Below are 11,503 nucleotides of genomic sequence, written 5' to 3'. Positions count from 1 at the left end.
GGCTTCCCGCTGCACCCAAGCCGCCTGTGGGACTGGTTATCCCGAACACAAACAGCTCTTTGTTTGCCGCTCGTGTTTGTTTGTTGGCATTGGAGCAGTTCTCTGTGGCTCAGGTTGGAGGCAGCCCGAGGCGAAATGGGACTGGCAGAGGCTGGCCTGGAGGCCACACCCCTCTTCCACTCCCCTGCCCCCAAGCCTGGACCCCCAAACTTCCCCCTTCCTAACACATTCCGCCACTGCGACCCTGAGAACTTCCTCCTCCCTCAGGGTCCCAGTCTTTGCTTTTCCACCCCAGCTTATCCGAGAAACAAATCTCTTCTCAGAGGTGAGATTTTGATGAAGTGTCTCTGCTTTAATAGGCGTCTTTCATGTCCTGACTCAGATGAAAGAAAAGTGGTTGTGAGTTTCAGGCGCTGTCACAGGTTTGTCAGGGCAGATCAGGCAGCCCCTCGAAGCACGCTTCCCCCACCTGTTCTTCGTCTGCACACCAGGTACTGGGGCCCGCTCCTTGTGGACAGAACTTTGGGAGGGAAGAGAAAGAGCCCAACTCTGGAAGTGAGAGGAGCATTCAGCAAGAAGCAGCAGCCAGCCTTGGGAGGGTCTGGTGGCAGCTTGTGCAAAGGTCCTGGGGCAGGAGCTCACTAGGCCACCGGGCCTGTTTGGAGATCAGCAAGGTCAGTGTGTTTGGAACTTAGTAAGCCAAGGTGACGGTAAGACAAGATGCTGGAGACAGAAATGGGGCTGGCTCATGCAGAGAGATTTATGGATTTTTATTTTGAGTACAACAAGAAATAATTAGACTTTTTACATTTTAAAAAGAGCATGCTGACTGCTGTATTATTGTCATCAGCAATAGTTTGTACTCTCCAGGGCACCATTTACTGTGTGGCCAGGGTAAACAGAGCCCCCTGGAGTTGTGCAAAGAGAAGAGCCCTGATTATCCGGCCCCAATCCCCATGAGCCTTCAGGCACGGAGAGTCCCCAGTCTGAGTCTCCCTCAGGGGGCTTTGATGGTGTCAATCCTCTGTCATCTCTGAGGAGCCCAAGGGGAACTCTGGCCTCTCCAGGGTGTCTGCACTGATCCCGGTAAACGCTCCCTTCTCCCAAACCGTTTCATCTGAGAGGTCGCGCCAAGTGGCGGCAGACGCTCCCTCACTCTCTCTTCCCCTCAAGCTGACACTCTCTAAGCCTTTAAGAAGTTCATAACTCCATCATCTCAGCGCCCCTTGGAAGCGAGCAGCCAGCAGATTAAGTGATTCTGGAAACCAGGCGCTGAGGAATTCAGGGCCTCTCAGGTTTCTTGGCAGGAGTTACTAGTACATGCAGAGACTCTTCTTCAGAACAAGTGAAAATAATTCCTTCCAGGGGCAGAAAAAGGCATGCTTCTGGCAAAGGTCTTTGTAAGATATTATCTCAAGAGACTGCATGGGAGCCCTGGGAGGGCAGGCAGAAGCTGCAGAACCAGGTGGGGAAATGGATGGGCAAGCAGGGAAGGTTCCCACAGCAATTCAGGACTGGGTCTGCTAACAGGTGGCTCATGCATGTCCCACTCTCCTGGGAGTGGCTGAGGAGAGGGAAGGGGAAGGAAGGGATACAAGGGAGGGTTGAAGAAGACAGATCTCAGGGCCTTTGCACAAGCAACGGAAGTGTGAGACCCAGTCCCCAAGCTGGACATCGTGGAGGGAAAACTCACAGATCTGGACTGTTAGGGCCGCAAGAGACCCCGGGTATCATCCAGTCCAACCCTCTTATTACTTGGATGAAAAGATCAAGGCTGAAAAGATGAGTACTTCCCCTTGCTGGCCCGTAGGAGGGGTGACCTCCTGCTATGCCAGAGGAGAGAGTTGAAACTGATGCATTTTGAAGGAGCATCTTTCTGTCAATGTTTTAAACACAGATATGTATTTTTGACAGAGCATTTTACTTCTGGGAATCTCCCCTATGGAAATGCTTGCACACGTGCACAGGGCTGTATGTACACGGGTGTTCCTTGCACCATGCTTTGTCAAGCAAGAAGCTTCACGAGAAAGCATGGGGCCTGGTTACCAGCAGGTGCAGCATTAAACTGTGGGGCATTTGAATTATGGAATGCTGTACCAGCACTGGAAGGAGGGAAGTGTGTGTGTGTGTGTGTGTGTGTGTGTGTGTGTGTGTTTATTTATTTATCATTGCTATGGAAAGATTACTCAATATTTTAAATTAAAAATCGTACATAATAAAGTCTAGTGCCCTGACTGGTGTGGCTCAGTTCGTTGGGTGTCATCCTACAAAATGAAATGTCACCAGTTCAATTTCTGGTCAGGGCACATGCCTGGGTTGCAGGTTTGGTCCCTGGTTGGGGTGTGTATGAGAGGCAACTGATTAATGTTTCTCTCTCACATTGATTTTTCCCTCCCTTCCTCTCTCCCTTCCCCTCTCTCTAAAAACAAAGTTTTTTCTAAAGTTAAAAAAAATTTTTAAGTGTATAGTATAATCCAATCTGTGTAACAAGAAGTATGTATACATATATATGTACACACCTATATTCTTATATATTATATTATCAATATATTTCCAGAAAGATACATAAGGAATATTAATAGTCAGTTTACTCTAGGAAATGAACTAGGAACTGAGGAGGAGACATTTTACACCATTCTGCACAGCTTGAAGTTTTTTGTTAGGTGAGTACTCAGCCCATGTGAAGGGTGAACCTCGAATACCAGGTTTGGGTGATAGGGGAGGCTGTGCCGCTGGACCCTACAGGACACCTACTGCATTAGGCCACACAGCCAAGACATGGAGTCAAAGCAGCTCTACCTAATACTTAGAAACAAACACAGGGAGGCTGCAAAAATGAGGAGACAAAAACCATGGCCCAAATAAAAGAATAGATCAAAACCCCAGAGAAAAAGCTAAACAAACTGGAGATAAGTGACCTATCAGATGCAGAGTTCAAAACACTGGTTATAAGGATGCTCAAGGAACTTAGTGAGGACCTCAGCAACATAAAAAAGATCCAGTCCAAAATGAAGGACACACTAATTGAAATAAAGAACAATTTACAGGGAAAGAGCAATAGAGTGGATGAAGCCAAGAATCAACTCAATGATTTGGAAAATAAGAAGCCAAAAGACAACCAATCAGAACAAGAAGAAAAAAATAATCCAAAAAAATGAGGACAGTGTAAGCGGCCTCTGGGACAACTTCAATATCCAACGTCGAGGTCCAGCAGTCACATGATAGGGGGGCTAGAAGGAGAAGAGAAAGAGCAAGAAATTGGAAATCTATTTGGAAAAATAGTGAAAGAAAACTTCCCTAATTTGGGGAAGGAAACAGACATGCAAATCCAGGAAGCACAGAGAGTCCCCAACAAGATGGATGCAAAGAGGCCCACTCCAAGACACATCAAAATTAAAACACCAAAGGCTAAAGATAAAGAGAGAATCTTAAAAACAGCAAGAGAAAAGTTAGTTACCTACAGGGGAGTTCCCATAAAACTGTCAGCTGATTTCTCAAAAGAAACTTTGTAGCCTAGAAGGGATTGGCAAGAAATATTCGAAGTCATGAAAAGCAGGGACCTACAGCCAAGATTGCTCTGCCCAGCAAAGATATCGTTTAGAATCGAAGGGCAGATAAAGAGGTCCCCAGACAAGAAGAAACTAAAGGAGTTCATCATCAACAAACCATTATTATATGAAATGTTAAAGGGACTTATTTAAGAAAAAGATCAAACCTATGAACAATAAAATGGTAAAAATACATATCTATCAACAATTGAATCTGAAAAACAGACTAAGCAAACAAGAAAAACAGAGACAGAATCATGGATATGGAGAGAATGTTTTGATGGTTGAGAGATGGGAGGGGGTGTGGGGGAATGGGTGAAGAGGTGAGGGGATTAAGAAGTACAAACAGGTAGTCACAGAATGGCCATGGGGATGTAAAGTACAGTACAGGAAATGGAGTAGCCGAAGAACTAATAAGCGTGACCCATGGGTATGAACTATAGTGGGGGGATTGCCTGAGGGTATGGGAGGTGTTGGGTGGAAGGGGGAAATCAGGACAACTGTAATAACATAATCAATAGAATATAATTTAAAAAATAAAAATAAAAAGCTTTAAATGTGTAGTATAATTCAATCTGTGTAACAAAAAGTATATCTACATATATATGTACACACCTATATCCTTATATTACTAATATATTTCCAGAAAGATATATAAGGAATACTAAAAGTTAGTTTACTCTATGAAATGAACTAGGAGCTGAGGAGGAGACATTTTATACTGTTCTGCCCAGCTTGAAGTTCTTCATTAGGTAAGTCTTTACCATGTGTATGCTATTTTCACTGCAAAAGGAGCGTTGGGGGCTCACAGGTGGGAAGTGATGGCTGGGATGGTGCCGCGTTCCAGTTGACACCAGTGTGGGGACCAGGGCCAGGCCTGCTGGTTTCTCCCCACCCCGGCACACTGCCCTCTCTGCTGAGCCCAGGGGCCCGCCTTGGGGCACAGCGGGCTCTGGGCCCTGCCTGGCCGTCCTGTGGCTGAGAACTGGGGACATGCAGACACTGTTTCTCGGGGCACGGGGATGGCGTTTTCGGGCTTTGAGCTCCTGCTTCTTGAATTCCTTTTCTGACTGTGCAGCGGCTAAGAGTGGCTATGAACCAGATCTCAAATCCCTTTTCCTGTGAGACTCAGTTCCCCCCGCTTGGAAAACAGTGTGTGCAGGAAGAGTGTGGTGGAGCAGACGATCCCTCACTGTTCTGGAACGGACAGGCGGGGCTGCTCCTGGCCCATCTGCAGAGATGGGGCGCACAAGCCCACCTGGGAGTCCCATTTCTTGCGTCAGGCTGCGCCCCCTGCTGGTCTTTCAGGTGGAGCTCAGTAAGCTGCCAAGACAGAGCTGATGGTGCTGTACCGCCCCCTGGGGGTCCTTTTGGAGACGTGTGGAGATGTCTGGGGCCATGGGGCACAGCTGGCATGTCGTGAGTGGGTTGGGGCTGAAAGACCAGAAGTCCCACAATGTCTGAGGCAATCCTGCACAGTGAAGAAGTGTCTCCCATGCCACATGGCTTTTGAATGAACAAATGAAGAAATGCTGTTTTAAAATTATCGGAGCCTGGAATTGGACTCCCCTTTACAAACATGAACAAAGTTGTTTGGATTTGCGTTTGTTGTTATCTTGCACCGCTCTAAGGTATACTGAATTGCAGTGGACCAGTAAACAGATGGGTGCTTGCACTTCACTTTGTCTAGAACCTGACCGAGTTGTTCACCGTCTCATGAAGCCACGTCTCCCCAGCAGCTCCTGCACCATCCCCATTTTGATTCATTCATATCTGCTTGTTTATTTGTAGCCATTTCCCTTGGCAGATATGTAACCAACGAGACCTGAGACTTCTTCTTTTAACAAATGGGGGACTAAATATTGCTAAATTAGCAGAGATACATAAAATGCAGAGATTTGATTTTGTTTTTGTTTTTATTTTTTTTCCAGCTTTATTGAGATATTATAGACGTGTAACACATATAAGTTTAAGGTGCATGGTGTGATGATTTGATATGTATACATGGCAAAACGCTGACCACAATAACGTTAATTAACACTGCTATGCCCTCACAAAAGTGCCTCTTTTCTGCGTGTGGTGATGACATTTAAGATCTCTCCACAACCTTCCAGTGCAGGACACAGCATGGTCAGCTGTGGTCCCCATGCTGCAGATCAGACCCCCCAGACTTACTCATTTCAGAGCTGGGAGTTTGCAGCCTTTGACCCATTTCCCATTCCCCACCTCCCCACCCAGCCCTGGCAACCACCATGCCACTCTCTACTTCTATGGATTCAGCGTTTTCAGGTTCCAGATGTAAGGGAGAGCATGCAGTGTTCATTTTTCTCTGCAGATCGATCTCACTTAGCACAACACCCTCGAGGTCCTTCCACGTTGTCACAAAAGGCAGCACTGACCGCTTTTTAAGGCTGAACATTACTCCATCACATGTGCATGTATATGTATATGTGTGCGTGTGTATATATGTGTGGTGTGCACACAGCCTAGTGTCCTGGCATTCACCTTCCCATTGGCTCAGACTGTTTGCTTCCTTGCCATGCTCCCTCCCTCTAGTTCTCTGAATCCTCCCCACCCTTGCAGACCAGGTCCTCCTGCCCATCTCCTCCCGGAAGCTTCCCTGACTCTCTCAGCTCTTACACATGGGGCGCAGGCACATGTATTTGGAAGTGGGCAACCCTGTCCACTCTCTCTCCTCCTGAGCCTGCCTTTCTCAAGGCATGGTCCTCAGACCCCCTGCATCCCAGTCCTCTAAAAAGCTCCTAAATTTTAGAAGTATTTCAGTGAAATATTTAAGTTATATAAATAGTACAATGTATATCATATTCTCACTATCTACTTTTAAGAACTTTACTATTTGTCCTTATTTGTTTCAGTTCTGTTTATGGTTTTTAAGCAATAAAACAGGTTGTAAATACAGCTGAAGCCTGAGTGCTTATTAGAAGTACAGATCTTAGGAGCCCCAGGCTGGGTCCACTCAGTCAGACCCCTTGGAAACAAAGGGGGCTGGGAATGTGCGTCTTTAACCCTCCCCCTCCCCGCTCCTCCCGTTCCCACCGAATCCTATGCATAATGAAGACTGACAATTGCTGATATCTACCAGTTTTCTGTTCTTCCACATAGCTGACCTGGGTGGGGGGGCTCCATCTTTGCCATGCATCAGAATCACCTGGAGGACTTTTAGAAATGCAGATGCCCAGGCCCCTCCCCAATCTGGTAAATCAGACTGGGCCAGGGATGTCTGGCAACTCTATTACCAAAGGCCTCAAAGGTTGTTTTTGGTTTTTGTTTTAATCGAATTGGTGGGGGTGGGGGGAGGACCCATCTCTCTTCTTACATTCAAAGCACTCCTGGGATCATCAAAGTCAGTATTCAGATACCCTTCCACTCGCTCTCTCCCAGAATACTGTCAGCCTTTCCCACGCCCCTGCTGAGCACTGGGCACAGCTGCTAGTGAAAAATATTCATCCATCAGGTACAGGGCAGAAGCCCTGACCCCTGTCTGGGCCGCAGTCTGACCTCAGGCCTTGACTTAGTGGGTTTGCTCGGGTGCAGAGTTGCCAGATATAGCAAAGAGAAAGACAAGACACCTGGTTACACTTGAGTTTCAGGTCCCTAACAAATAATTTTCTGATAGAAGTATGTCATAAATGTCGCATGGAACAATAACTCAAACTTAAAAAAATCATTCCTTGTTCATCTGAAATTCAAATTTAACTAGGAGTCCTGTGTTTTATCTGGAAACTGTACCCGAGGGAGTATCTTCCGCTCCTGTGAACCTCAGTTTCCTTATTTGGAAAATGAGAGGGCTGGGCTAGAGTCCTTCTGGCGGGATGTCCAGCCATCATCTGTTCAGAGGCATCCCACAGCCCTGGGAGCCTTTCTCCCCATCCCCGCCAGGGGGCGCGCTGACCCTCCTCAGTGGCCAGGCAGACGGAAGGCTCAGCTCAGAGGAAGCTGGTCCCTCTGGCTCTGGGGGGCCATCTGGAAACCAGGTTATGAGGCCTCCGTGGCCCCAGGTCTTTCCTCATTCCGAGGACAGCCTATTCAGAGGGAGAGAAGGGGAGAGCTCCTAGAGTCTCTGAAGATGGGACCTTAAGTTAGAAGGGGAGGCTAGACCTCTAGAGGGATAAGCCGCGTGTTCAGGCTCACATCACTGTCCTGGAAACTGGACCCCTGAATCACTGTCCAGGCCCTTTACCGCCTTAGGGAGCCTTACTTCTCCGTTTCCTGCTGGACATGTTTGACCCCTGCAGTCCTGTGACCAGTGTGGACACCAGGCAGCCCTGCACAGCCTAACAGCTGAGATGGCCTGAGGCCCTTCCCGGAGGGAGCACGGCCTTGGAGCAGGAAAGGTGACAGCTGAGAGAGGAGCAGGGATAGAGGACCAGCCTGGGTAGTGGGGACGGAGCAGGCCCTCCACGTTTAAGTTGGGATGATGCTGCTGATGCTGATCACCTTCCCCTGGGCCAGACACAACCACCTGTAGGCAGGGACGATGGTCATCAGGGTTTTCCAGGTGAGGGAACAGGCTCAGTGTTAGGCCATCTGACTAATGGGGCTCAAACAAGTTCTACCACAGATGCTGGGAAGGAAGGAGGCTCCTGTTACCAGGGATCTAGGCGACCTCCTAAGGACCCTCACCCCCTTCCGGTGAAGAGGCATTGCCCAAGGTGGGGTACCCACCACTTTGATGCAGGAGGTAATTTTAGGAGTTACAGAGTTGGCATAAATTAGCATTGAATTCATCATAATTCAGTTCTCTTTTGGACCATCTGATTATCAAAGAGAAAGTCTCTTCGATTTCTCCTTTTTAACAGGAAACAGGGCACCCTTCAAGCACAGGGCACACTCATGATCGTATAACATTGTCTTTCTGCAGTATTCATATCTTGATTGTACTTATCTTTAACATTTATCTCAACTTATGGTAAATGATACTGATTTTCCACTTAAGGTAATGATATAGTTTCCTTTAGTTTTTTCCATAAGTGATTTGACTTGAAGGGTGGGAAGGCAGAGGCAGAGGAGGATTCTGGGCCCTGAGGGCCCTGCGGATTCAGCGGGTCAGCCTTGCCGCTGCCGGCGTGGGCGCAGCTCTCCTTTGCCCTCCGGGGCCCATCTTTGATGCTGTCTTTCTCCTTGAGAACTCTGAGGAGCTCCCTAGAAAGAGGCCTCCAGATATGGGGGAGAAAGCTCTGAGTCTAGCTCCCCCCTTTTTTCATGATCACATTGCATGATCACACCGCTCAGCCTCCCTGAACCTCACTGTCTCTTCTGTAAGGGGGTGGCAGAGCTGTTGGAATAGTGGGTTCTGTGCATGACATAGGTCAGGTGACCTGCCCGGGCTGACCCGGGCACAAAGACTGCACCCCGAAGTCCTCAGGGCAAGTGTAACGTCTCCCTCCTGAACGGAAGGAATACGCTGCTCAACCCCTTCTCCGGGACAGCTCTGTGCTTTGTGATTTTACAGCACGTGTTTTCCACCTGGACCGGTCCCAGCACAGCAGGGACCCTCCGTGCCTGTCTTACTCGTGAGAACATAGGACACGTGGAGCACACCACAGGCACCTAATAGGCGTCTTAGAATGAATGAGAAACCAGTAGCAAAACTTACCTATCTCTCTGCCTGGAGAGAGACATAATCTTAGAAATTATGAGACTAGTTCACATTCCACAAATGGCCAAGACCAAACTGGCCAGTCTCTCCCCGTTCCTCTCTCTTCTGTTGTGTAGAAAAAAGAACACGAGAAAATAGTGTGATTTTATGAATTTGCACTATTTTAGTACTTTGAAAACAATTTAAAATAAAAGGGAGGACAGCTCTGAGCTTGGCACTGAAGAAAGACCGCGCTCTGTGGCCCATGGCAATGGAGCTCACATCTGGGGCCTGTTTCTCTAAGGGGCATCCTGGGACACCAGCCTGAAAAATCACAAGATCGTGATGAGCGTGCATGAGCTTTGAAAAGTGCTCTGCAGACTTATGAGGCCATTATCTTTCCAAAACTGAAGTGTTTTATAAAAGCAAATTTAATCCCCACACCCCACCTCTGGCTTTGAGCCTTTCAGAGACTTCCCATTGTACAAAAAATAAAACCCAAACTCTTTACCATGGCCTGCAAGGCTGCATGGCCTGGCCTCAGCCCACCCCTTCAGTTTCATCCAGCTTGGTGTGTGCTTCATGTTCTGTGCACCAGCCACGCTGGCTCGAGACTCATCATGCTCCCCAGCTACCTCCATGCCTGTGCGTGTGTTGTTCCCTATGCCTGGAATGCCTTTCCCCTCCCTTTCCACACATATTTAATGCCTTCTTTTCTGGTGGGACTCAACTCAGATTTTCTCAAGGAATCTCCCCAGATGCCCTAGAATGTTGGGAACCTCCCTGCCTGGTTCCAGAAGCTGTAATCCCCATGGTGAAGGCTGAGTAAACAACCTTCAGACCATAAGCTACTAAGGAGATGAAACTTATCTCCCTGGCAGGGGCACCACCTCTGCCCCTTTTACTTCACCCCGCCTGGCCCCCAATGCATGATCAGTTAGCCAATGATGGGTAAGATTCCTCAAGGGAGGGACAATCTAAGACAGGCATGATCACGGAGGTCCCAGGGGAGGACTTGGGGAGCTATAGCAAAAGGGGGTGATGGACCCTCACCCCTCTCCTTTGACATAGCCTGAGTCTTCATTCTGTCTGCAAGAAGTCTTCTAATTCCTTGGCTGTCTTACTTCCCCTGCCTGACTTAAGCCTGAAACAATGACAGAGGGTGGTGCAGCCCTGTGCTGGAAAGGGCGGGTTCCCCACCATGATCAGGCCTGAGAAAGAATACCTAAAATCCTGTGAAACCTGCTTTGCTAAGAATGCTCTCAATTAAATGATAAGGGTCCCAGCAGGAAATGAGTTTGTGTCCCCAAGTTTTGTAGCCCCTTAGCTAATAGACCCTGACTCAGAATAGGCCCTCATAGTTCTTTGTATGTTATCTATTGTTTGATCCTTACTGCCTGACAATGATTGATGAGCTGTACCTGTATTCCTGTGCAAAATGAACCCGCTAAAAGCCCATTGAGGAAAAGGCTCTTGGCCCTTCTCCTTTGAGAGATGGGCCACTTTTCCTCCCCAGGCAGATCATGTCTTGGTAGACTTGTTGTCATCTGTGGCAGCTGGGGGCCCTGCGGGCGGAGCCCTCCCCCACCACACACACACACACACACACACACACACACACACACACACTAGAACAGCCATATACAATGTAGAATTTTCTGTAATAATGAAAATGTTCCAGATCGGCCCTGTTCAGTAGGGTGACCACTACCCACATGTGGCTGCTGGCACTTGAAGTGTCTCTAGTATGACTGACAAACTGAATTTTTAATTTTAATTAATTTAAATTTCAGTCTAACTAGCCATTCATAGGACTACCAAACAGGACAGTGCAACTCTAGAGTAACAGTGTCCTCTTGTTACCCACTCATGGGTTCTCAGATTCCTTCATCACAGAACCTATCACAGCTTGTGATTTACATGTAGTCATGCAATTGTTTAATCTATTCCTTGCTACACTGTAAGTACCAGCAGATCAGATGCTTGATCTGCTTTGCCACAATTGTGTCTCCAGCACCTGGCATGGGACCTGGCATAGTAGGCACGTCATAAACATGTGTTGAATAAATGGACGGGTGGATGGGTGGATGGATGAATGATTAGTGAAAGGAGATAGTTGCTTAGCCTGTTGCATCTGCTAGTGAAGTGTAGTAATGAAAAGTCTACAAGTCATAAAAATAAGCCAAATTTGTTCTTATAGGAATCATACATTCCTTGTGCATAAATAAGCCTGTGTGTGTTTAAAAACGTAAGTGTTTGCAAAAGTTAGTATGTGTGTAGTCATATGTACACGCGTAAGTCCACGGGTCTGCATGTCAGGGTGACGAGGTGACTCAGACACAGGCAAAATCACTCA

The sequence above is a fragment of the Phyllostomus hastatus genome, unplaced genomic scaffold (assembly GCF_019186645.2).
Source record: "Phyllostomus hastatus isolate PE091 unplaced genomic scaffold, TTU_PhHast_1.1 phas_contig_150, whole genome shotgun sequence".
Taxonomy (NCBI): domain Eukaryota; kingdom Metazoa; phylum Chordata; class Mammalia; order Chiroptera; family Phyllostomidae; genus Phyllostomus; species Phyllostomus hastatus.
This window is presented reverse-complemented; position numbering follows the sequence as displayed.